This window comes from Pristiophorus japonicus, chromosome 8 (genome assembly GCF_044704955.1).
Source record: "Pristiophorus japonicus isolate sPriJap1 chromosome 8, sPriJap1.hap1, whole genome shotgun sequence".
NCBI classification, from domain to species: Eukaryota; Metazoa; Chordata; class Chondrichthyes; family Pristiophoridae; genus Pristiophorus; species Pristiophorus japonicus.
This window is the reverse complement of record NC_091984.1, coordinates 86655738-86683135: the sequence shown is the minus strand read 5'-3', so window position 1 is coordinate 86683135 and position 27398 is coordinate 86655738.

Here is a 27398-nt window from a genome sequence, read left to right as displayed (position 1 = left end):
CAGCATTAAAATATTAGTTCTTATCATAAATTCATCATCCTACATTCACATAGCTCATTTAGACTCACTCTTGCCTTACAAAAGTATTTCCCTTTTAAGACGCCATCTTGTGGTTCCCACGAGGCTTCCCTTGGGCACCGCCATTTTAGGTGCTCTGCTGGCCTTTGTCTGCAGAGCTCTGTTGCCACGAGGCTCACCACCGCTGTCTCCGCACTTGACGCCCCTCCTGCGGCTGCCGTAGCCGCCTTTTCTGCGGCCGACGTAGCCGCCACCATCGCAGCCGCTACCGCCGCCCGACTTTTCCTCTGCGTGGGCCCCTCGGATCCGCCGGCCATCGATGGACCTTCCGCTCACCGCCCGCAGCGCCCCGCCGGCCCGCACCCCAGAATTCGGCCCGCACCTGCAACACTGCTCTTCCAGCGTCTGCTCGTCTGTGGAGGCTGAGGCTGCAGGATTGCTTGAGGTCAGGAGTTCTGGGCTGCTGTCGCCTGTGTGTGGATTTAGGCTGCAGCTCCAGCTCGGTCGGCGCTGCTCTTTGGGAACCTGGGGTACAGCGGTCTGTGGAGTGATGAAGTCTTCCCAGCTCCCACGGACCTTTCCCATCCATCTTCTGCCGAGAAACGCGGCCCATCACCTGCAATGACCCACAAAGTCAAACCGTGCGTCTCGCCCCCATGAGATACCTGCACATCCGCTCTGCCAAGAACAGGTATCAGTTCCTTGGTGTAGGTATGCAGCTTTGCCGTGACCGGGACCAGCTTGGGTCATGCAGCTGGGTTGACCCACAGTTTATCGAAAGTTCTCTGACTCATCAACGATGGACCCAATCCCATATCCACTGCCATACTCACTGGGATTCCATCAATTTTTACTTCCATTATCACTGGGGGCGAATCGTCGGTACACGTATACAGTCCCAACACCTCATCTTCTTCTGCCTGCTCCTCGCTGAACAGTGGATCATCCACCACCTCCTCAGCCACACGGTAAGACAGATTTCTTTTACACATACGCTGAAGGTGGCCTTTCAGGTGGCAGATATTGCACGTATACTTTGCAAACCTGCACCGGTGAGCCCCATGGCTTCCTCCGCAGCACCAGCATGGTGCTACTCGATTGGCCCCCCTCAGCGGACTCTGAGTTCCAGGACCCCGAGGTCCATGTTCTCTGTCCCAGGCAGAGCCACGTTCTGCAGTTTTGTCTGTGGTGGGCGCTATCCTGTGGGCAGTGCCTGCCGGGTTCGAGACTGTGTGGATCATTTGCTTGGTGCTGCAAGTCGAGGTCATATATGCCCGGCTGATGGTGATGGCTTTTGTCAGGGTGACTGTGGGTTCCGTGGCTAGCAGCTTGTGAAGGAGGCCCTCGTGGCCAATCCCCATAACAAAAACGTCCCGCAAAGCCTCGTCAAGGTGTGTGCCAAAATCACACAGCGCCGCGAGCCTCCTGAGGTCCGCAGCATATTTGGTGACATCCTGGCTCTCAGGTCTGCAGTGATGGTAAAATTTGGATCTGGCCGTGAGGATGCTCTCCTTCGGTTTCAACTGGTCACGAATGAGTGCGACCAGCTCCTCATATGACTTGTCCCTGGTGATCGCAGGTGCCAGCAAATCCCTGACGAGACAGTAAACCTCATCGCCATAACTGGAAAGCAATATTGCCTTACACTTCTCTCTCAGTGCGTCCCTGTGCCCCGTCAGGTCGTTTGCTGTGAAGTAGTACTCGAGTCTTTCCGTAAAGGCCTCCCAATCATTGCCCATGGTAAAATCCTTTAGCGAGTGCAGAGTAGCCATGGTTGCATGGAGTTCGTCCGCGTCCTCATTGCCAATGTGGTGTATGTAGCACACAAATCACTGACTCCACACAGTCTGGTGTTGATATAACTGCTGTGACCTCAGTCCTTTATTGGGTAACTCCAGAGTGCCTCTCAGGTGTGGTGGGCTGCCTTTTATACTCTGTCTTGCAGGTACTTTCAGGTCTCCTACCACAGCGCCCTCTGTGGCGCACCATTGCACTTATACATTTAATGTACCTGGACAATACATAACAGTCATGTTTGTAACTACAATGTAACACCACTGTATTACTGTATACACTCAACTTAGATGCACACCTTGACCACAGGGGGTGAACTTGTGGGAGACACTCCTTACCTGATCTCACAGGTATATAAAGGGAGGTCCCACGCAGGGTCATCACTTCTGGAGTCCTGTAATAAAGAGTAAGGTGACAGAGTGGCCCTGTCCCTGGAATGTGTCTCGTGTGGTTTCATGCTGTAGAGTAAGGACTTTACGTTGGCGACGAGAAATGGGAATTTACGACCCACGAGAATGGCCACCGGTAGCACAGAGAAACGATACTGTGTTGGGGAAGACTGGGACAATTTTGTCAAGAGGCTTCAGCAAAGCTTCGTTACGAAAGACTGGCTGGGGGATGCAGCGGCCGACAAGCAACGGGCTCATCTCCTGACCAGCTGCGGACCAAAGACTTATGCGCTCATGAAGGACTTACTGGCACCCGAAAAGCCGTCAGACAAAATCTTTGAAGAGCGTAGAAAATTAATGGGGGAGCACCTCAAACCGGCGAGCAGCAAACACATGACTCGACACAGATTCTACACCCACCGACGTTGTGAAGGACAGAGCATACCGGATTTTGTAGCGGACCTCCGGTGTTTGGCCAGCCTCTGTAAGTTCACAGACACCTGCAGGGGGGAGATGCTAAGGGGCTTCTTTATCGAGGGTATCGGTCATGCGGGAATTTTTTGCAAGTTAATTGAGACCAAGGACTTGACCTTGGAAGCGGTAGCGTTGTTAGCTCAAACTTTTATGGCGGGGAAGGAAGAGACGAAAATGATTTACGCGCGCAATTCTGCCTCTCACACGGCGATGGATCAGGGAGTCAACAGCATCAATGCTACTCAGAGCCCCACAGGCAGGCAGGGGCAGTCCGACATTTACCAGGCAGCAATAGACCCCAGAGCAGGCCCTCAACAAAGACAATGGCAGGCTGAACGGACATTCACGCCATCACAGTGGACAATGCTTCCCGGGATGGAGCCATTGACAACCACTAATAGGGTACTTAAGAGCAGTCAAAGGGACACGCAGTGCGGAATTCTTGGCCATAGTCCCTTTGTCCGCAACAATGGAAACTTTAACTCATGCTGGAGGTGTGGGGGAAAACACTCAGCCAGATCTTGCAGATTCCAACAGTTTGTCTGCAGAAACTGCAATCTCAGTGGCCATTTAGCTCGAATGTGCAGAAAACCTGCAACCAGACTAATATATGTGGCAGATGGACCAGAAGAGGGTTCTGTGAGGCAGGATGACTTTTGGGGCAAATCGATGGACGCCGAGGTTCAGCGGGTCCATGTGGCGAATATTCACAGTTCATACACCAAAACGCCACCAATGATGATGAGGGTTTTGTTGAACGGTATCCCAGTACACATGGAGCTGGACACTGGGGCCAGCCAGTCACTCATGGGCATTCAGCAATTTGAGAAGCTATGGCCACTCAAAGCCAGTAGACCCAAAGTAGAACGCATTGAGACACAATTACGGACTTACACCAAAGAAATCATTCCGGTGCTAGGCAGTGCAATGATGGCTGTCACACACAATGGGTTAGTGAACTGGCTGCCACTCTGGATTGTCCCGGGCAATGATCCCGCACTGTTGGAGAGGAGCTGGTTAGCCGAGATGAACTGGAAATGGGGGGATATTCACACAATGTCCTCGGTGGAGCGAAGTTCGTGCTCACAGGTCCTACAACAATTCAAGTCACTATTCCAACCGGGCGTCGGGACTTTCAAAGGCACTAAAGTAGTGATACACATCACCCCGGACGCCAAGCCAGTGCACCACAAAGCCAGAGCGGTGCCGTATGTGATGTGGGAAAAAAATCGAGAGCGAATTGGACCGGCTGTTGCGAGAGGGCATCATCTCGCCTGTTAAATTCAGCGACTGGGCGAGCCCCATCATTCCCGTTCTAAAAGCGGATGGCTCTGTCAGGATCTATGGTGACTACAAGGCCACCATCAATCGGGTGTCCCTACAAGACCAATACCCGCTCCCGAGAGCGGAGGACCTTTTCGCCACGCTGGCAGGCGGCAAGCTGTTCATCAAGTTGGACCTCACTTCAGCCTATATGACCCAGGAACTGGCCGACGAATCCAAACTACTGACCACCATCACCACGCACAAGGGACTGTTTGCGTATAACAGGTGCCCGTTTGGCATGCGATCAGCGCCCGCGATTTTTCAATGAAACATGGAAAGTCTGCTTAAATCCATTCTGGGAACAATCGTATTCCAGGACGACATCCTCATCACAGGTCGAGACACCGATAAACACCTCCACAACCTGGAGGAGGGGCTACGCCGACTGGACCGGGTAGGCCTGCGACTCAAGAAGTCTAAATGCATGTTCTTAGCTCCTGAGGTTGAGTTTCTGGGCAGGAGGGTTGCTGCAGATGGGATTCGGCCCACCGAATCCAAAACAGAGGCAATTCGATGAGCGCCCAGGCGTGGCAACACATCGGAGCTGCGTTCATTCCTGGGGCTGTTGAACTATTTCGGGAACTTTCTGGCAAACTTGAACATGTTGGAGCTGCTACACGTGCTCCTGCGTAAGGGTTGTGATTGGTTTTGGGGGGACTGTCAAGAATGGGCTTTTGATCGTGCGCGAAACCTATTTTGTTCAAACAAGTTGTTGACTCTGTACGACCCCTGTAAACATTTAGTTCTGACATGTGATGCATTGTCCTATGGGGTTGGGTGCGTGTTGCAGCAGGGTAATGCTGAGGGTCAGCTACAACCTGTGGCTTATGCCTCCAGGTCGCTCTCTCAAGCAGAACGGGGATATGGGTTGGTTGAGAAGGAAGCGTTTGCATGTGTCTATGGTGTAAAAAAAATGCATCAGTACCTCTTTGGTAGGAAGTTTGAATTAGAGACGGACCACAAGCCACTCACATCCCTGTTGTCAGACAGCAAGGCTATCAATGCCAATGCATCAGCTCACATACAGCGGTGGGCTCTCACACTAGCTGCTTATGACTACTCCATCCGGCACCGGCCTGGCACTGAAAACTGCGCTGACGCGCTCAGCAGGCTCCCACTGGCCACCACCGAGGGGGCACCTGAGCAAAGCGCTGAGATGGTCATCGCTGTTGATGCCTTTGACAGTGAAGGCTCCCCCATCACAGCCTGCCAGATCAAAATCTGGACAAACAGAGTTCCCCTCCAATCCCTGATTAAGAAATGTGTCCTGACTGGGGATTGGGCGCCCGCACACGGAGCATGCCCAGAGAAGGTCAGACCATTCCACAGGCGGATGGATGAGTTCTCCATCTAAGCCGGCTGCCTACTATGGGGCAGCCGGGTAGTCATGCCCCAGAAGGGCAGGGAGGCATTCATCAAGGAACTCCACAGTGAGCACCCAGGCATTGTGATGATGAAGGCCATTGCCCGGTCACACGTTTGGTGGCCTGGAATTGATTCAGACCTGGAACACTGTGTTCGCAGGTGCACGACCTGTGCCCAGCTGGGTAATGCCCCCAGAGAGGCCCTGCTCAGCCCGTGGCCTTGGCCCATCAAGCCATGGTCACGCATTCACGTTGACTACGCGGGCCCGTTCATGGGAAAGATGTTCCTCATTGTAGTAGATGCGTATTCGAAATGGATCGAGTGTATCATCCTGAACTCATGCACATCATCCACCAACGTTGAAAGCCTACGTGCGATCTTTGCTACCCTTGGCTTGCCGGACATCCTAGTTAGTGATAATGGCCCGTGTTTCACGAGCTATGAATTCCGGGAGTTTATGTTGGGCAATGGCATCAACCAAGTCAGGACTGCGGCGTTCAAGCCAGCCTCCAATGGCCAGGCAGAACGGGCAGTCCAAATCATTAAGCAAGGTATGCTCAGGATTCAAGGACCCTCCCTACAATGCCGCCTATCGCGCCTCCTGTTGGCCTATAGATCCCGCCCGCACTCGCTCACGGGGGTCCCGCCCGCAGAGCTACTCATGAAACGGACACTCAAAAGCTCGGTTGTCCCTCATCCACCCAGTCCTGACCAACATAGTTGAGGGCAAGCGCAAGTCACAAAATGAGTACCATGACCGTAATTCAAGGGGGAGATGTATAGAAATAAATGATCCTGTATTCGTCCTCAATCACGCCATGGGGCCCAAATGGCTTGAGGGTATTGTAATTGACAAAGAGGGGAATAGGGTCATCGTGGTAAAATTCAACAATGGCCAGATATGCCGTAAGCATCTGGACCAAGAAAAAAAAAGGGTCAGCATGGACACGGAGGAACCTGACGAAGACCATGAGATGGAGCTCACCACACCGCCAGTGAACGAGCAACAAGAGCAATCAGAAGAATGCACAGTCCCTGAGGTCAGCCCGGACAGGCCGGAATCACCACAGGTGACAGACACTCACGTCAGTGTCCAACAACCAGAGCCCCAACTGCGGCGCTCCACGAGGGACCGTAGACCACCTGAAAGACTAAACCTATGATCCCAGTAAGACTTTGGGGGGAAGAAGGTGATGTCATGGTTGTAACTACAATGTAACACCACTGTATTACTGTATACACTCAACTTCGATGCACAACTTGACCACAGGGTGTGAACTTGTGGGAGACACTCCTTACCTGATCTCAGATAAATAAAGGGAGGTACCATGCAGGGTCATCACTTCTGGAGTCCTGTAATAAAGAGTAAGGTCACAGAGTGGCCTTGTCCCTGGAATGTGCCTGGTGTGGTTTCATGCTGTAGAGTAAGGACTTTACAGGTATAAGATTGCGAGTAAGTCTGTGTTTGATCAGCTCATACTGGTTGTGGATCGTATGATGTCTCAGCTCTCATCGGTTTTGTGAAGTATGAGGTTTCAATAAAGACTGATCCTGCGTTGCTACAACTGAGTGTGTGTGTAATCTGGTGTTTAAAGTAACGAGACGGAAAGGAACAAGAAAGTAGTCCAACAATCGAGAGCTCCACAACCCATGTGTTGTCCTGCACATCTGTTATCCTATCCTTACTGATCACTATTGGTTCTTTGTCCTTAATTTTTAAATTCAAAATTCACATCCCAATTAACAAATCTGATTATGGCTTTGCCTACCATACCTTTGGAACCTAATCTAGGCTTACATTCTAGCTTGTGGTCCTTCATTAAGACAGGAGACTGCAAATATCTAAGGTCAGGTAAGACAACCTATGTGAAGCAAAATGTTTTGAACAGTAGGGTTCAAGAATAAACATATAATCAAACAAAAAAAATCCAAATATAAAGAAACAAGCAATGGTGAAAAGACAAGAAACTTAAAAAATGTCTAACCTCATCAAAATTTCAGTCAGGATGGATTTAAAGCTAGTTCCAGTTTCTGTGCGCCAACTTTTAAAGAGGCACTGCACTTGCAACATGAGTACAATGCAACAGAATTCCTGGGGAAGCAAGGATAGTCCTCAAATGAATGCTGTAACGAGACTTGCACCATGTAGCAGCACTCACCCCATGTGGCAGAAAAATACAGAATTGTTTCTCACTCAGACCCCCAAGCCCTGCATAAGGAAATGAAATTAAGAAAGCACAAGCTTCTGAGTGGTCATGCCAGCAAGTTTGCCAGGAATGCCACTCATGCCACCTGGAGGGACATGGCACTGGCACTGAGTGCCATCTCTCTCACCCCCTGGACTGCTAATGCCAGAACACTTTCGCTTTTGTCCCTTGTACACCAGCACACTCTTCACCCTCTTAAAGCATCACTTGTACAACTAACTCTTCATAACACACTCGTGTTAAGGAGAGCTTCATTCTTGGCATCTTGTACAATGGCTAAATAGCGGTCCGAATAGCATTTATTAACATGCACAACCCTAATATCCTTCATAAATAAAAACAGAAAATACTGGAAAAACTCAGCAGGTTAGGCAGCATCTTTGTAGAATCATAGGCCGAAATTTTCCCAGTCCTGAGTGGGTGGGTTTGGGAGTGGGTCAGCAGTAAAAATCATTGAAATTGCCAATGCGTCGGTAACCCGCCATCATCCAGCAGCAGAAGCCACAACCCGCAGTAGCAGCAACCAACTCAGCAGCCATCTCCTCAATGATCTGATGCTGCACAGGAGAGAGGGGGTCAACACAGGGTTGGAGCGCGCTGGAGGTGATACCTCCAACAGAGGGTATACAGGCAGAGGATGAGCTTCCTGGACATGACTGAGCAGCAGTGCTTCAGGAGCCTCGGGCTATCGCGCCAGGTCGTCGCAGACATTTGTAGCTTGCTGGAACAAGACCTGCTGCCTAGAGGACCTGGTGGACATGCCAGTGGCTGTCAAAGTCACCACCGCCCTCAACTTCTTAGTCTCATGTTCCTTCAAGGGATCAGCAGCAGACATTCACAGGATCACGCAGTCGGCTGCCCACAGATGCATCACCGAAGTGACCGATGCCTTGTTTGATAAGTCAGCCAATTATGTCAACTTGCCACTGATGAAGCCAGTGTTATTGAGCGGGCACTCAACTTTGCGGCTCTGGCTGCCTTCCCACAGGCGCAGGGTGTCATTGACTGCACACATGTCGCCATCAAGGTACCCCATCATCATCCAGGAGTGTTTGTGAACAAAGATGCAGCAGTTATCATGGGTGACTTTAATATGCATATAGATTGGGCTAACCAAACTGGAAGCAATACAGTGGAGGAGGATTTCCTGGAGTGCATAAGGGATGGTTTTCTAGACTAATATGTCGAGGAACCAACTAGGGGGGAGGCCATCTTAGACTGGGTGTTGTGTAATGAGAGAGGATTAATTAGCAATCTCGTTGTGCGAGGCCCCTTGGGGAGAGTGACCATAATATGGTGGAATTCTACATTAGGATGGAGAATGAAACAGTTAATTCAGAGACCATGGTCCAGAACTTAAAGAAGGGTAACTTTGAAGGTATGAAGCGTGAATTGGCTAGGATAGATTGGCGAATGATACTTAAGGGATTGACAGTGGATGGGCAATGGCAGACATTTAGAGACTGCATGGATGAACTACAACAATTGTACATCCCTGTCTGGCGTAAAAATAAAGACGGGAAGGTGGCTCAACCGTGGCTATCAAGGGAAATCAGGGATAGTATTAAAGCCAAGGAAGTGGCATACAAATTGGCCAGAAATAGCAACGAACCCGGGGACTGGGAGAAATTTAGAACTCAGCAGAGGAGGACAAAGGGTTTGATTAGGGCAGGGAAAATAGAGTACGAGAGGAAGCTTGCAGGGAACATTAAAACGGACTGCAAAAGCTTCTATAGATATGTAAAGAGAAAAAGGTTAGTAAAGACAAACGTAGGTTCCCTGCAGTCAGAATCAGGGGAAGTCATAACGGGGAACAAAGAAATGGCAGACCAATTGAACAAGTACTTTGGTTCAGTATTCACTAAGGAGGACACAAACAACCTTTATATATAAAAGGGGTCAGAGGGTCTCGTAAGAAGGAGGAACTGAGAGAAATCCTTATCAGTCGGGAAATTGTGTTGGGGAAATTGATGGGATTGAAGGCTGATAAATCCTCAGGGCCTGATGGTCTGCATCCCAGAGTACTTAAGGAGGTGGCCTTGGAAATAGTGGATGCATTGACAGTCATTTTCCAACATTCCATAGACTCTGGATCAGTTCCTATGGAGTGGAGGGTAGCCAATGTAACCCCACTTTTTAAAAAAGGAGGGAGAGAGAAAACAGGGAATTATAGACCGGTCAGCCTGACATCGGTAGTGAGTAAAATGATGGAATCAATTATTAAGGATGACATAGCAGCGCATTTGGAAAGAGGTGACATGATAGGTCCAAGTCAGCATGGATTTGTGAAAGGGAAATCATGCTTGACAAATCTTCTGGAATTTTTTGAGGATGTTTCCAGTAGAGTGGACAAGGGAGAACCAGTTGATGTGGTGTATTTGGACTTTCAGAAGGCTTTCGACAAGGTCCCACACAAGAGATTAATGTGCAAAGTTAAAGCACATGGGATTGGGGGTAGTGTGCCGACATGGATTGAGAACTGGTTGGCAGACAGGAAGCAAAGAGTAGGAGTAAATGGGTACTTTTCAGAATGGCAGGCAGTGACAAGTGGGGTACCGCAGGGTTCTGGGCTGGGGCCGCAGCTGTTTACATTGTACATTAATGATTTAGACGAGGGGATTAAATGTAGTATCTCCAAATTTGCGGATGACACTAAGTGGCAGTGTGAGCTGCGAGGAGGATGCTATGAGGCTGCAGAGCGACTTGGATAGGTTAGGTGTGTGGGCAAATGCATGGCAGATGAAGTATAATGTGGATAAATGTGATGTTATCCACTTTGGTGGTAAAAACAGAGAGAAAGACTATTATCTGAATGGTGACAGATTAGGAAAAGGGGAGGTGCAACGAGACCTGGGTGTCATAGTACATCAGTCATTGAAGGTTGGCATGCAGGTACAGCAAGCGGTTAAGAAAGCAAATGGCATGTTGACTTTCATAGCGAGGGGATTTGAGTACAGGGGCAGGGAGGTGTTACTACAGTTATACAGGGCCTTGGTGAGGCCACACCTGGAGTATTGTGCACAGTTTTAGTCTCCTAACTTGAGGAAGGAAATTCTTGCTATTGAGGGAGTGCAGTGAAGGTTCACCAGACTGATTTCCGAGATGGCGGGACTGACATATCAAGAAAGATTGGACCAACTGGGCTTGTATTCACTGGAGTTCAGAAGAATGAGAGGGGATCTCATAGAAACGTTTAAAATTCTGACAGGTTTAGACAGGTTAGATGCAGGAAGAATGTTCCCAATATTGGGGAAGTCCAGAACCAGGGGTCACAGTCTAAAGATAAGGGGTAAGCCATTTAGGACCGAGATGAGGAGAAACTTCTTCACCCAGAGAGTGGTGAACCTGTGGAATTCTCTACCACAGAAAGTTGTTGAGGCCAATTCACTAAGTATATTCAAAAAGGAGTTAGATGTAATCCTTACTACTCGGGGGATCAAGGGGTATAGCGAGAAAGCAGGAATGGGGTACTGAAGTTGCATGTTCAGCCATGAACTCATTGAATGGCGGTGCAGGCTCGAATGGCCTACTCCTGCACCTATTTTCTATGTTCCTATGTTTCTACTCCCACAGCTACCTTGATTACACTTCCTCCCACCCCGCTTCCTGTAAGGACTCTAATAAATTCTCCTAATTTCTCCATCTCTGTTGCATCTGTTCTGATGATGCCACCTTCCCCACCAGTGCTTCTGATAGGTCTTCCTTTTCCTCAACTGAGGATTCCCTGCCACCATGGTTGACAGGGCCCTCAACCATGGCCATCCCATTTCCCACTCTTCTTCCTTCACCTCCCTCTCAGAACCATGATAGGGTTCCCCTTATCTTTACCTTCCATCCCACCAGCTTCCAAATTCAATAGATCATCCTCAGCCATTTCTGCCACCTCCAGCGCAATGCCACCACCAAACACATCTTCCCCTCCCCTCTCCTTTCAGCGTTCTGAAGGGATCATTCCCTTCAAAATACTCTGGTCCACTCTTCAATCACCCCAACACCAGCTCCCCTTCCCACAACACCTTTCCATGCAAGCATAGGAGATACAACACCTGCCCTTTCACCTCCTCCCTATCCTCCATTGAGGGCCCCAAACACTCCTTCCAGGTGAAACAGCGATTTACTTGTACTTCTTTCAATTTAGTATATTGTATTCTCTGGGTGATCGCTTTGCTGAACATCTGCATTCAGTCCGCAAGCATGACTCTGAGCTTCCGGTCGCTTGTCATTTTGACTCTCCATTCTACTCCCACTCTGACCTCTCTGTCCTTGGCCTCCTACACTGTTCTAATAAAGCGCAACAGAAGCTTCATCTTTCAATTAGGCACTTTGCAGCTTTCCAGACTTAACATTAAATTCAACAATTTCAAATTATAATCACTGCTCCCATTTTTTCAGACAGGAGGTGCTGGTAATGATTCTACTGTTGCCATTTACAGCTCCTCTAGATCCATCACTTGCTTCTTTACTTGTCCCATTACCACCCCTTTTTGCCTTGCACTAACATCCCGTTTGTCATTTAATCACTCCTGCCTTCCATCTTATCACAGATCTTCCTTTCCATCCTTTCCCATTCTCTGTACTTGCTGATAAACTGTTATATCTCTAACTTCTCCCAATTCTGACGAAAGGTCATCGACTTGAAACTTTAACTCTGTTTATCTCTCTGCAGATTCTGCCTGACCTGCTGAGCATTTTCAACATTGTTCTGTCTTAATTTCAGATTTCCAGCATCCACGGTATCTTGCTTTTGTTTCCTTTCAAGTTCTTGTTCTCCAACAAAAGAAACAGGGCGAGTACTATTTCAGAGGTGGAGTTTTCCCAACTTTCACATGGCAAGCATAAAATCCCTAATTAAATACAACTGTTGAATTGAACTATTCATCCTATGTAAGAAAAAAATTGTTGTCCCTTTGGACTGCCTGTTCAATGGTTCGAAGCTGACTCCATATTGGTAACAGTTATGATTTTATTTAAGCTTAAGTAAGACTAAATACATTACAGTATTCGAACAGCAGTTTACAAAGTACAATTGTGAATTATATTACCCGTTATTGTCCTTAGGCGCGCACCATTCCTCATTCCTTCAACTCACATACACATTTCACCTGTGCGGGTTGGTGCCTTTCCTGGCCCTTCTACACTGAGAATTACCCAAACCCATCAGGGTATACACCAAAAACCAGAACTGCAGAAAAATCCATCCAATCATAGCACAGCAAGTTCTGTGTCCAGGACTTGGGTTTACCTTATCTGCTTTTTAACCTTAGCACAAAGTCTTACTGTGCTTGTTTTTTGTTTCCATGGTGATGATACAACCCAGAATCTTGAGGACAAGTTCTAACTGTAATTAAAATCTAGTTTTTAACATGCTTTTCCCTAAAGCTAACAGAGAAGAGACAAGACATTAATAAAACTATACCAAATTAATAAAATTATAAACTAGCAATCTTACTATACTAGAATCAAGCAAAGTTTAATGTTGCAAATTAGTAAAAAGAGATTTATAATTGGTTATGTTTCAATGACTCGTGCATTTCCACAGATAGAAGATAAAACCGTAGACAGCTCTTGTTCTTTTTCCTTGCTTTTCTAGCAATAAAAAGTATGTTTTTGCAATAACATTTTCTCACACCAGGTCCCCAATGTCAGTGCAATCAGTCTCTGGAGTGACGCAGATTGTAAACCCAATTTAAAAATAACGGCAGGAATTTTGTGGGGGTCTGTACAGGCGTGATTGGACGCGGGTCGGGTGGGAAATTAAAAATAAGTTGGAGTGAGTTGGGAATCCACCGTCCTCCCGCCACCATGCGCTTTTCCTTCGGGCGCATTTGCTGGTGCGGCAGCAAAGCGAACGGCAGAGGCGGGCGACCTAGTTCAAATCATTATCACCTTGTTGTCAGACCCTTAAGCGCCTTTATCAGCCCACATTTCAAATTTCCCTAGCTACCCACAGGATTCACGCAGCTCGGGAACCACATGTGACAGCCTGAGGCAGAAATTGAGTAGCCATTGCTCCAGCTGATTAGTTGACAGCATGAAATGTACTATAAAAGCTCCCACCTCACAGCTGATCACTTTCCTTAGGCAGAAGCTGTTGCGGATTGCATTCCCATCACAGATTTAGCTCTCTACAGACTACAAGTAGTTGCAGCAAAGTCACTGATATGTCCTTACCATACAGTATAAATGCACTCGAGGCCCATACTTGAGAGAAGGTTACTCTGTGACCAGTTACCTTTATTACCAAGACCTCAAGTGATGAAGGTGGGTGGAGCTTCCCCTTTTATACCTATACCTGAAAGTCCAGGTTAGGAGTGTCTCCCACAAGTTCACCCCCTTGTGGTCAATGTTCTCAATGTGTACAACTTAGGTCAGCTTATACATGGGTTACAATGATAGTTGAACACATTACAGCACCGCCCCCCCCAAAGTCTTATTGGGATCACAGATTAAGTCTCTCTGGTAGTTTACACTCCCTTGTAGAGCGCCTGAGTTGGGGCTCCGGTTGTTGGGCGCTGGCCTGAGTGTCTGCTGTTTGCAGTGCGTCAGGCCTGTCCAGACTGTCCACAGTGACTGGGCTCTCCTCCACTTGGTTCTGATGTTCGGTCACCTGTGGTGGAGTAAACGCTACGTCGTGTTCTTCCTCTGCTTCTTCTATGGAGTTGCTGAACCTCCTTTTAGTTTGATCCACGTGTTTGCGGCAGATTTGTCCATTGGTAAGTTTAACTACCAAAACCCTACGCCCCTCTTTGGCAATCACAGTGCCTGCAAGCCATTTGGGCCCTACAGTGTAATTAAGGACAAAAACAGGGTCATTGACATCAATACATCGCGCCCTCACATTCCTATCATGGTAGTCACATTGTGACTGACGCCTGCTCGCAACAATTTCTTTCATAGTAGGGTGTATAAGGGATAATCTGGTTTTGAGCGTCCTTTTTATTAGCAGCTCTGCGGGTGGAACCCCTGTGAGCGAGTGTGGTCGGGATCTATTGGCCACAGGAGGCGTGATAAGCAGTTTTGTAGGGAACCCCCTTGGATTCTGAGCATCCCCTGTTTGATTATCTGCACTGCTCGTTCAGCCTGGCCATTTGAGGCCGGCTTGAACGGAGCCGTTCTGACATGGTTGATTCCATTGCCTACCATGAAGTCCTGGAATTCAGTGCTTGTGAAGCACGGGCCATTGTTGTTGACCAAGACATCCAGTACACCATGGGCAGCGAACATTGCTCGTAGACTTTCTACCGTGGCAGAGGATATGCTTGAATTTAAAACATCACACTCAATCCATTTGGAGTAGGCGTCTACTACAACCAAAAACATTTTTCCTATGAAAGGACCTGCGTAGTCCACATGGATGCGTGACCATGGCTTGGCGGGTCAGGACCAGGGGCTAAGGGGGGCTTCCCTGGGTGCGTTGCCCAGATGAGCACACGTGTTGCACCTGCGAACAACGTGTTCCAGGTCTGCATCTATCCCTAGCCACCAAACATGTGACGTGGCAATTGCCTTCATCATGACAATGCCCGGGTGCTTATTGTGAAGTTCTCTGATAAATACCTCTCTGCCCCTCTGGGGCATGACTACTCGGTTTCCCCACAGTAGGCAATCGGCCTGAATCGAGAGTTCATCCCTGCGCCTGTGAAATTGTTTAAATTCTTCAGGGCATACCCCGTACGTGGCTGCCCAGTCCTCATTCAGGACACATTTCATAACCAAAGACAGTAGCGGGTCTTTATTTGTCCAGACTTTAATCACAGGTGAGCCTTCACTTTCGAAAGCTTCAACAGCCATGACCATCTCAGCATCATGCTCAGTTGCCACCTCAGTGGTGGCTAGTGGGAGCCTGCTGAGTGCATCGGCGCAGTTTTCAGTGCCCGGTCTGTGCCGAATTGTGTAGTCATAGGCGGCTAACGTAAGTGCCCACCTCTGTATGCGGGCCGATACATTCGCATTTATGGCCTTGTTGTCGGCCAAAAAGGACGTTAGGGGTTTGTGATCTGTCTCCAGCTCAAATTTCCTGCCAAACAGGTACTGGTGCATTTTTTTTACTGCATATACACATGCTAGCGCTTCCTTTTCTATCATCTCGTAGCCCCTTTCTGCCTGGGACAGACTTCTGGAGGCATAAGCTACTGGCTGTAACTGACCATTGGCATTCACATGTTGCAACACACACACGACCCTATAGGACGACGCATCGCACGTTAGAACAAGTTTCTTACACGGGTCAAATAACGTTAACAGTTTGTTGGAGCATAACAAGTTGTGTGCTCTATCAAAAGCCCTTTCCTGGCTGTCCCACCAGACCCAATCATGACCTTTGCGTAGGCGCATGTGTAGCAGCTCTAACAGCGTGCTCAATCTGGGAAGAAAGTTACCAAAATAGTTCAGGAGCCCCAGGAACGAACGCAGCTCTGTCGTGTTAAGGGATCTGGGTGCTCTCTGGATCGCTTCCGTTTTGGACGCAGTGAGTCTGATCCCGTCTGCTGCTACCCTCTTCCTCAGGAATTCTACCTCTGGAGCCAAGAAAACGCACTTCGCCTTTTTCAGTCGCAGCCCTACCCGGTCCAGTCTGCGTAGCACCTCCTCCAGGTTGTGGAGGTGTTCTTCAGTATCGCGACCCGTGATGAGGATGTTGTCTTGAAAAACCACCGACCTTGGAATCGACTTGAGGAGGCTTTCCATATTGCGCTGAAAGATCACGGCGGCCGAACGAATCCCAAATGGACATCTGTTGTACTCAAACAACCCCGTGTGTGTCGTGATGGTGGTCAGCTTCTTCGACTCACTCGCCAGCTCCTGGGTCATGTAAGCTGAGGTCAGGTCCAATTTTGAAAAATGTTTGCCACCGGATAGCTTCACAAAGAGGTCCTCCGCTCCCGGTAGCGGGTACTGGTCTTGGAGTGACATCCAATTGATGGTGGCCTTGTAATCGCCACATATCCTGACCGGCCCATCCGCCTTGAGCACCGGCACGATTGGGTTCGCCCAGTCACTGAATTCGACTGGTGAGATGATGCCTTCCCTCAGCAGGCGGTCCAATTCGCAATCTATCTTTTCCTGCATCACGTACGGCACTGCTCTGGCTTTGTGGTGTACTGGCCTGGCGTCCGGGTTTATGTGAATCACTACCTTGGCCCCCATGAAAGTGCCGATGCCGGGTTGAAATAATGAGTCAAATTTGGCCAGGACCTGTGAGCATGATACTCGCTCCACAGAAGCAATTGCATTGACATCGCCCCATTTCCAGTTCATGACAGCAAGCCAACTCCTCCCCAGTAGTGCGGGACCGTCACCCGGGACAATCCAGAGTGGCAACCTGTTCTCTGAATCTTTGTGGGTCACGACTACGGTGGCGCTGCCTAGCACTGGAATAATCTCCTTTGTCTATATCTGTAGCTGTGCGTCAATCGGCAATAATTTTGGCCTCCTGGCCTTGGACACCCACAACCTTTCGAACTGTTTGATACTCATCAGGAACTGGCTGGCCCCCGTGTCTAGCTCCATTAATATGGGATGCCATTGAGGAGCACTTTCATCATTATCGGTGGCGCCTGGTATATGAACTGTATATGTGCTCCGCATGAACTCGCTGAACTTCAGCTTCCAGCGATTTCCCCTTGGATTCATTTGACCTCGTAGGGCTTACATCGGGCCCGTACTCCTCGTACATCAACCTGGCTGCAGGCTTCCTGCACATATGCGCCAAGTGACCGCTGACGTTGCAGTTTCTGCAGGTATATTGCTGATACCTGTAAGCTCTGGCTGGGTGTTTACCTCCACACCTCTAGCATGAGCTGGAGGTCCTATTGTCAGAAACAAAAGGTCCATTACCAGTCGATCGTCTCTGTCTGTCTCTGTAACTGTCCTTAAGTGCACCATTAACAGGTGTTGATGGCCCCATTACTGGCCGCATTGTCCATTGCGATGGCATGAATCGCCGTTCAGCTAGCTATTGTCTCTGCTGAATTCCCCCTTTGGGTTCGACTACATGCTGGGGCATGTCCGATTGCCCTTGTCTGCCTAGAGAACTGTGTGCTGCGTTAACAATGTTGACTCCCTGGTTGTTTGCCGCATTTGAGCCAAGATTTTTGTCATACATCATTCTGGTCTCTTCCTCCCCTGAGATAAATGTCTGGGCTATCAGAGCCGCCGCTTCCAAGGTCAAGCCTTTGGTCTCAATCAGTTTCCTGAAAACCCCAGCGTGCCCAATGCCTTCAATAAAAAAGTCTCACAGCATCTCCACTCTGCATGCATCTGTGAACTTACATAGGCTCGCCAGTTGCCGGAGATCTGCCACGAAGTCAGGAACGCTTTGCCCTTCTCGCCGCCGGTGCGTGTAAAACCGGTGACTCACCATGTGCATGCTGCTCACCGGTTTAAGGTGTTCCCCGATCAAATTACTGAGCTCTTCGAACGTCTTGTCCGCCCGTTTCTCTGGCGCTAGAAGGTCCTTCATCAGGGAGTACGTTCTGGATCCACAAACCGTCAGGAGAAGAACCCTGCATTTGTCGGCCGAATCCTGTCCCAACCATTCCTTCGTGACAAAACTTTGCTGTAGTCTCTCAATAAAGTCGTCCCAATCATCACCAACACAGTACCTCTCTTCTGTGCTGCTCATGGCCATGCTCACGTGGTTTAAATCTCAGTTTCTCGCCGCCAATGATATGTTCTTACTATACAGTATAAATGCACACTAAGCCCATACTTGAGAGAAGGTCACTTTGTGACCAGTTACCTTTGTTACCAAGACCTCAAGTGATGAAGGTGGGTGGAGCTTCACCTTTTATACCTCAAAGTCCAGGTTAGGAGTGTCTCCCACAAGTTCACCCCCTTGTGATCAATGTTCTCAAGGTGTACAACTTAGGTCAGCTTATACATGGGTTACAATGATAGTTCAATACATGACAGTCGCCATCCAGTCTCACCTCATTAGTAGAACCTTTCATTGACAAATAGCTTCTCCCAGCGCTACTTGACCTGCCATCTATTCCATCAGCATGGGTGTTTTTATACTATCTCACTTTGGTCCACCGAATCAGACTACGATGAGCTCCATTACCAGCAGCATCAACACCACCACCAACCTTCTCTTCAACCACCTGATGCTGCACAGGACAGAGGGCATCATCACAGGGGTACTCCAACACAGGGTATACAGGCAGAGAATGAGCAACATGACTGAGCAGCAGTGCCAAAGGAGACTCAGGCTATTGAGCCAGGTCATTGCAGACATTTGCACATTGCTCGAGCAAGACCTGCAGCCCAGAGGAGCAGCTGGACACCCTTACTAGTGGCTGTCAAAGTCATCAGTGCCCTCAACTTCTTTGCCTCAGGATCTTTTCAGGGATCTGCAGCAGACATTTGTGGCCCACAGATGCATCTCACTGACGCCCGCTTTGACAAGTCAGCCAATTATATCAACTTTTCCACTGATGAAGCCAGTGTTACCGAGCAGACGCTTGGCTTTGCCACTCTGGTTGGCTTCCTACGGGTGCAGGGCGTCATCGATTGCACACATGTGGTCTTCAAGGCACCCGATCATCACCCAGGAGTCTTCGTCAACCACAAGGGCTTCCGTTCCCTCAATGTGCAGCTGATCTGCAACCATTGGAAGATCATCATGCATGTGTGTGTCAAATTCCCTGGCAGCTGCCATGTCTCTTTTGACCTTCGCCAGTCCGCCCTCCCTCAGCTCTTTGCTCCTCCAAACAGACTTTCTAGCTGGCTGCTTGGAGACAAGGGCTATCCACTGAAGACGTGATGCCTTGACAGATCTGGACGAGACCTTCAGTATGCACTAATCAAGATCTCCAGTATTGTCGTGGTCTGCTGTGCTTACACAACATAGCGCAGCAGCGAGGATTAGTGCTGCACGAGGAGCAAGGCACTGAGTGCACAGCATCTTCAGATGAGGAGGAGGAGCAGGAGCAGCAGCAACTGGAGGATGAGGAGGAGCAGGAGCTGGAGGAACTTATGGTCCAGATCCCACTAGCACCCAAGTACATTGCTGCCTGGGAGGCCAGGGATGGGCTAATCATGGCCAGATTTTCTTAACTTTATGCAATACACACATATGGCTGCCACATGCTGTGCCAGGTTGGCATCACCCCACAGCAACACCATAAAGAAGTCCTACAATGAATGACCAAGTCATTCCTTTCACACTGACCACCATTGTTGGAGGTACCATTATGTCTCATCATTTACTGTAACTAAGCCACTTCCAAAGGTGCACATCAATTTGTCCAAGACTGGAAAGTGGTGAAAATAAAGATTTTTATGGTTGACATCACATTAACAGAAACTTGACATTAACATTGACTAAAACACCCAAGTGGTTACCCTTCTGAATCTTCTTTTATCTTCCTCTTCCGCGTGCTTCTACGAGATGCTACTCCTGTGGCTTCAGCAGAGGTAGAGGCAGCCTGCTCACTTCCCTGCTGCGACTGCTTAGACGCCCTTGGCGGACGTCCTCTTGGTTTTGGAGCCTGTGATGACCCCGCCAAAATCTGCTCCTTCTGTGACTGTGCAGGGGCCTTCACTGTCCTAGGAGGCATATGGGGCTCTGACTGAGGGAGTGGCAATGGGGGTGAAATGTAAACACTTTGAGAGGATCCCACACTTCCATGTCCCCACTCACGGGCCACCCACACTTCCCTGCTAGCAAGACACTAGAGAGCACCTTGCTGCACATCAGTAGGGCCAGGAGGATCCATGTCTATGCTGACATCCATCCTAGACAGGAGGACTTTGATCCTCTGTCATTTATTCTGCATAGATAGCCATCTATTCTCCATTGTTAACCATCTATTCTCCATAGAGACCATGCACTCCTGTGAGTGGTGCATTAGCTGCTCCGTGCAGGTGGCCATCCTATCCATGGAAGAGCCTACAGTCGCCACTACCAACACAGTGGTGCTCATGTTGGAGATGGGCTGCTCCATTCTCTGAACATTTGCAGACACTGCAGTCGCAAAACCTGTCAGAGCCCCCTGCACTTCTTCCTGCACCTCCAGGATCGCCCTCTTTCTGGATGGCCCCCAAGGCTCAGCATCAACATGCAGCTGAGCAGAGCTGGGAGCGTCTTGCACCCTGAGGCGAGGAGTCTCCACTGCTGTCCCTGTCTCCATCATCTGCTCTTATTCACTTGTGAGTTGTGAGACACCAGGTGAAAACACTACTCTATCTTGCTCGACACCCACGGAGGTGTGCATAACTGAACTGGTGTTGGGTGTGCTTATGTCTAGTGACAGTGTGCCCCCAGAGGCAAGAGGCTTCTCTAAGGAGTCATCTTCTTCTTCCTCCTGGACACTGGGGGAGGAGGGGGGGGGGGCTCTTGATGGACCTGTGGGAGAGTAAAGAGATTAGTTTGATGTGACATATGAAGAAGATACCATTGTGCATATGATGACCATTCAGTGGCCGATGACATCAGTCTCCATATGAGTGACAGATGTATCTCTCTTCGTCTCTCTCTCTCTCTCTCTCTTAGGTAGTCCCTCATATCGAGGATGACTTGCTTCCACACAAAAAGGGATGAGTTCACAGGTGTTTCAATGAAGGACCTGAAATTCCAGGTCCCAAACATGTTGAAGGGTGGAAGATGCCTGTGTATGGATTTTCTTTAACATGTGTTGGCCGTTGCATACGAGACACCAATACTTGACAGAACTAGGTCTTGGTCCAGTGGTTATGTATGTAATAACTCGATAGACTGAATAATGTAAACTAATACAGGTACAAACCTCGCTCTGCTTTATTCGGGCCGAAAGTGATTACATTACAAGATGGCTTCCTTTTATACCTGGGCTGCACATACGTGTGTACAGCCCAATGACCTCTGACAGTTGCGCCACCTAGTGGCTAGTAACCCTAAGCATACATACATGACAATATCCCCCTTTAAGATATTAGTAACAATCTATTTACCAATTGAGACGCTCCGGGGCTTTCCACTCCCGAGTTGATCGTCTCAATTCAACTCCAGCCTTGGGTGAGCGTTCTGAGTCTGTTATGACTGGGGGCTGGATAGCTGATCTGATGGGAGCGGCAATGACCACGTCAGGGATTGAAAGTCCAGATTCATTGATGACAGCGGAGTCCTCTGATGACTGAGGATAGGTTGGTTGTTCACTGATTGTGTCTTCCTCAGACTGTTCCGGTTCATCCGTGTGCCGCAGCTTTATCTGATCAACAGTTTCCTGCATGTTTGAGCATGACGATAAACACTCAGTTACCATCCTTGGTCGTAACAATACCGGCAATCCACTTGGGCCCTTGACCATAATTTAGTACATACACAGGATCGTTAACAGAAATGTCACATGACATGGCAGCGCGATCATGATACCACTGTTGACTTTGATGTCTGTAGTCAACATGATCGTTTAAGTCAGGGTGGACAAGAGAGAGTCGAGTCTTGCGACCTCTCTTCATCAATAGTTCAGCAGGGGGGACCCCGGTAAGCGTATGGGGTCTTGTCTTGTAACTAAGCAATATGCATGACAAGCGAGTCTGCAGTGACCCTTGAGTTACACGTTTCATAGTCTGCTTGATGATTTGGACAGCACACTCTGCTTGACCATTAGATGCGGGTTTAAATGGTGCTGAACTCACATGTTTGATACTATTGAGTTTCATGAACTCTTGAAACTCCAGATTAGTGAAGCAAGGTCCATTGTCGCTTACAACGATGTCGGGCAGACCATGAGTGGCAAACATGACACGAAGGCTCTCAATGGTAGCTGTGGATGTACTGGATGACATGATTGTATACTCTATCCACTTGGAATAAGCATCCACCATAACTAAGAACATCTTTCCCAGGAAGGGACCTGCAAAGTTGATGTGGATCCTGGACCATGGTTTAGATGGCCACGACCACAGATTCAGCGGCGATTCCGCTGGTGCTTTACTTAGATGTATGCAAGTGTTGCACTGATGCACATATGATTCCAGATCAGAGTCAATTCCAGACCACCATACATGAGACTTGGCAATGGCTTTTATCATGACAATACCGGGATGAGTGCTATGTAGGTCATGTACAAATTTCTCTCTGCCTTTCTTAGGCATAACAACACGATTACCCCACAGTAAACAATCTGACTGAATGGATAGTTTGTCTTTGCGGCGGTTGTAAGGTTTGGTCTCATCACCTATTTGCTTAGGTATGGCAGACCAATCACCACTAAGGACACAACATTTCACAACCGATAATATCGGGTCCTGGCTGGTCCAGGTCTTAACTTGTTGAGCCGTGACAGGGGTTCCTTCACTTTCAAAAGCATCCGTGACTAACAGTAGGTCTGCAGGTTGTGGCGTCCTCACCTCCATTATGGGCAACGGCAGACGGCTCAGTGCATCGGCACAATTCTTGGTGCCAGGTCTATGGCAAATGACATAATCATAGGCAGATAATGTCAGCGCCCACCTCTGGATGCGGGACGATGCATGGATATTGATACCTTTGTTTTCCGAAAACAATGAAATGAGTGGCTTGTGATCTGTTTCTAGTTCAAACCGAAAACCAAACAGGTACTGATGCATCTTTTTAACCCCATACACACAGGCTAATGCTTCTTTTTCTACCATTCTATAAGCTCTTTCCACCTTTGAGAAACTTTTAGAAGCATACGCAACAGGTTGTTGTTTACCCGACTCATTGTTGGAGCATGCAACCAACTCCATATGACGAAGCATCACAGGCTAATACTAGACGCTTAAACGGATCATAATGTACCAGCAGCTTGTTAGGGCAAAGCAGATTAGTAGCTTTCTCAAAAGCTCTGTCTTGAGACACACCCCAACCCAGTTGTTGCCTTTTCTTAGCAGCATGTGCAGTGGCTCTAATAAAGTACTCAATCTAGGTAGGAAATTAATGAAGTAGTTGAGTAGACCAAGGAACGAACGCAACTCCATCACATTCTGAGGCTTGTGCACATTTTTGATGGCCTTGGCTTTCGAGTCCGTAGGCCTGATGCCATCAGCAGCGATTTTCCTCCCCAGGAATTCGACTTTCGGTGCCCTGAAGATGCACTTCGAACATTTCAGTCTGAGTCCCACTTTGTCCAGATGATGTAAAACCTCTTCCAGGTTGTTCAGATATTTGGCGATGTCATGACCTGTGACCAGGATGTCATCTTGGAACACGACGGTTCTAGGGACGGACTTCAGTAGACTCTCCATGTTCCTCTGAAATATGGCTGCAGCCGGGCGAATTCTGAAAGAACACCTGTTGTAGATAAACAGTCCTTTATGAGTGTTGATGCACGTAAGTTTCTTCAACGTCTCGACCAGCTCCTGTGCCATGTAGGCCGACGTCAGATCCAGTTTAGTGAATGACTTCCCCCCGGCCAGCGTTGCAAACAGGTCATCAGCCGTCGGTAATGGGTATTGATCCCGTTACGAAACTCAGTTGATCGTAACCTTGTAGTCTCCACAAATCCTGACAGTGCCATCATTCTTCAACACAGGAACAATGGGGCTGGCCCATTCGTTAAATTCGACCGGGGATATGACCCCTTCACGCTGGAGTCTGTCCAGTTCAATTTCAACCTTCTCCCTCATCATGCCCGAGCTTTATGATGGACGGGTCTTGCATTCAAGTCCACGTGGATCTGCAGCTTGGCTCCTGTGAATTTGCTGATGCCTGGTTCAAACAGCAAGGGGAACTTGCTCAACACTTGAGCACGTGGAGTATCATCCTCTAACGACAATGCTTTGATATCGCTCCAATTCCATTTGATTTTTTCTAGCCAATTCCTGCCGAACAGCATTGGACCACTGCCTGGAACAATCCATAATGGTAAATTATGAACCGCACCATCATACGACACCTTGACTACTGCACTGCCAATCACCGTTATGAATTCTTTAGTGTATGTACGCAACTTGGCATCAGCTGAACTCAGCTTAGGCCTCACAGCCTTAGTATCCCACAGCTTGTTGAATGTTCTCTAGCTCATTATTGATTGACTCGCACCCGTGTCCAATTCCATCGATACCGGCACACCATTAAAGTTTCACATTAATCATTATTGATTGGTTCTTTGTTAGGAACGAATACAGTCCATACACTTCCTCTTCTGGTATCTCGGATTGCATATCTGGATCCGCGCTATACTGGTCATCAACCTCCATGTGGTGTGTCGCAGCACGCTTGCTCAGTTGCGGAAACATGCACTGGAGATGTCCCCGTCTCAAACAGCCTTAACAAATGTATTGTTTAAACCGACACTGCTGAGGCCCGATGATTGCCCCACAACACCAACATGGTGAAATCGGATTCATTCCCGTTGGCGGACTTTGAGCAGCCACAGGTTTCGCATACACAGTTGAGTAAACCCTGCCATATGCAGCTCTGCCAAACGACGATACAATCTTGTTTACAGTACTTGCCGAGTTCCGATTTTCCGATGATATCTGCTTTAAATGTTTGTCCGTCGTCATGCATACCTGGGCAATCGTTATGGCCTTGCTCAAGTCCAACGTTTCCGCCGCCAGTAGCTTACGCAGGATCACCTTATGGTTGATGCCAATTACAAAGAAGTCCCACAGCATGTCTCCCAATGTGTTTTCGAACTTACACGGTCCAGCTAGACGTCTTAGGTTGGCAATGAATTCCGACACATCCTGGCCCTCAGAACGAACGCACTTGTAGAATCGATATCGTGAGATGATGATGCCTTTTTCTGGTTTGAGATGGTCATATGCCAGAGCACACAATTCCTCATAGTCCTTGTCCATTGGACTTGCAGGCGACAGAAGATTCTTTATGAGTCCATAGATTTTCAGACTGCAAACCATGAGGAAGATCGCCCTGTGCCTAACTAAGAACATAAGAACATAAGAATTAGGAACAGGAGTAGGCCATCTAGCCCCTCGAGTCTGCTCCGCCATTCAAAAAGATCATGGCTGATCTGGCCGTGGACTGCGTCAGTGGGTTTCTCCATTTTGTTTTCCACGAAGTACTGGTCCAGGCAAGCTACAAAATCTGTCCAGTCCTCTCCCTCCACGAATCTCTCCAGAATTCCAACTGTGCTTATTTTTCTGAAGGTTCTTAAGCTACCTTGTTGCCAAATGTTAGTATGTAATAACTCGATAGACTGAATACTGTAAACTAACATAGGTACAAACCTGGCTCTGCTTTATTCGGGCCGAAAGTGATTACATTACAAGATGGTTTCCTTTTATACCTGGGCTGCACATACATGCGTACAGCCCAATGACCTCCGACAGTCATGCCACCTAGTGGCTAGTAACCCCAAGCATACATGCATGACAGCAAGGATTAACCAAGACGACTGGAGACGAGCTCTGCTGCATGGACCTAGTGCGCACACATATCGCAGTGTGGGCTGGCCTGTGCTGCCCCAGGGTCCTCGCCTCTGCTGGACTCTGAACTCATGCCTCTCCTGGGCCCCGATCACTTCACTCCATGATCACTCGCCACCCCTTGCCCCAAACTTGCCGCTCCTGCTGTACCTGTCCACGCTCCAATCACCGACCTGGACCTTGGTGATGGCCAATCTAGTCACCCTCATCACTGCCCTCGCCCTCTTGCACCAGCTTGCGCTGCTCCCGCCACGCTGTCCAGAGGCAGCTTACCACTCGCCTTTTATGGCCCCGACCTGCCGCTGGTGTTCTCAAACAGGTCGGGGCCACCACGCTGTCCAGTGGCAGCTCACAGCGGCGAGCGGACCCTGATTTGTGCTATTAAGCTGTATGATATGTCATTCTGTCACCAGGTTGCTGAGTTGTCCCACTCTCTCCGTCTTCCACCTCCAGCTGCTCAGCCACTCCCAATACTTCTAACGCAGTCTCCTCTGTTGTTATGAGGGTCGCAAATGATGGAGGCCCACCTCCAGTTCTGTCCCTTTCCCTCTTATTGTGCACTCTCTTTTCTGCAAGGAGGGAAATAAGAGTGATGGAATGAGTGTAAGGAATGGATGGGTTACATCTTTAGAAGGAAACTATGATGGATTGCGGTGGCAATGCCAAGTGGCATCCTTGCATGTTGTTAGTTGGTATGATTGCATTAGGATTAGGGTGCGTGTGAGGGATGGCTAATAAGATGGGGGTTTGATAATGTAGATAGAGAGAGAGGGATGGGTAGATGTGCAAAGTATGTTGGTGTGAGTAAGGATGTGCAGGAGTAGGGTTGGGAAGGCAGAGTGATGGGGATGTGATGAGAGGCACAGCAAGATGAAGTGAAGTGTGGCTTTGTACTCACTTTTCTTGATCTAATTAGATAATTGAAACATTTCCGGCACTGCACCCAGGTCCTCCTGACAACATCCCTACTATTCACCTCCTCTGTAATTTGGAACCAGGCTCTTTTTGTCTCCTGAGGAGGTCTCTTCCACCCATTTGAAAGTAAGAGGATCTATCTGCATCCTTTGACTCCCTCCACAAGCATACGGAGGGAGTCAACGGGGAACCTGGGTGCAGCCCTCTGTCTCTGAGCAGTTATGTCTCCAAGTATTTGGAGCAATGAAAGCCCTCAGAGCAGTGACTGTACACTCCTAAATGAACCTTCAAATGCAATGTGGCCATGCAACATGTCATCTATAACGTCATCAGACCCGCACCATTTGTTAGAGTCGGGTAACACGTAGGGCGGGCTTAATAGGCTCCATTGGCGCAAAGTCAATTTCTGCAGCAGGATGGAAGCGGGAACGGGGCCGTAACCCGTCACACTAACTGCCCGAACCCAACCTGCCCAGGTAAAGAAAATTCCAGCCAATTGGATTTCTTTTTTTTTTTGAGTGACCCAATAAAACATAAAGTGATATTTACAATCGCCCATTAGGAGTGAAAA